Here is a 247-nt window from a genome sequence, read left to right as displayed (position 1 = left end):
CCACTTTTTCATTCCCTCTCTCATTTTACTCACATTCTCTCATTCCATTGTCAAGAGGGAATTGGAGAGGAGAAAAAAGTATTAAAGGTAAGACGGAAAATTAATTTTAACGAGAAATTGTAAACAAAAAAGCAGCTTGGGCCTGACATGGCACGCAATGTGAAATGTTTTTATTCTCTGACATGTAGGCGGAGCGCTGGGAGAGCGAAGAAGGCAAGGAAATGTAAACACGAAACGGGTAGGTGGA

Source organism: Penaeus monodon, chromosome 32 (genome assembly GCF_015228065.2).
Source record: "Penaeus monodon isolate SGIC_2016 chromosome 32, NSTDA_Pmon_1, whole genome shotgun sequence".
Classification (NCBI taxonomy): Eukaryota; Metazoa; Arthropoda; class Malacostraca; order Decapoda; family Penaeidae; genus Penaeus; species Penaeus monodon.
This window is presented reverse-complemented; position numbering follows the sequence as displayed.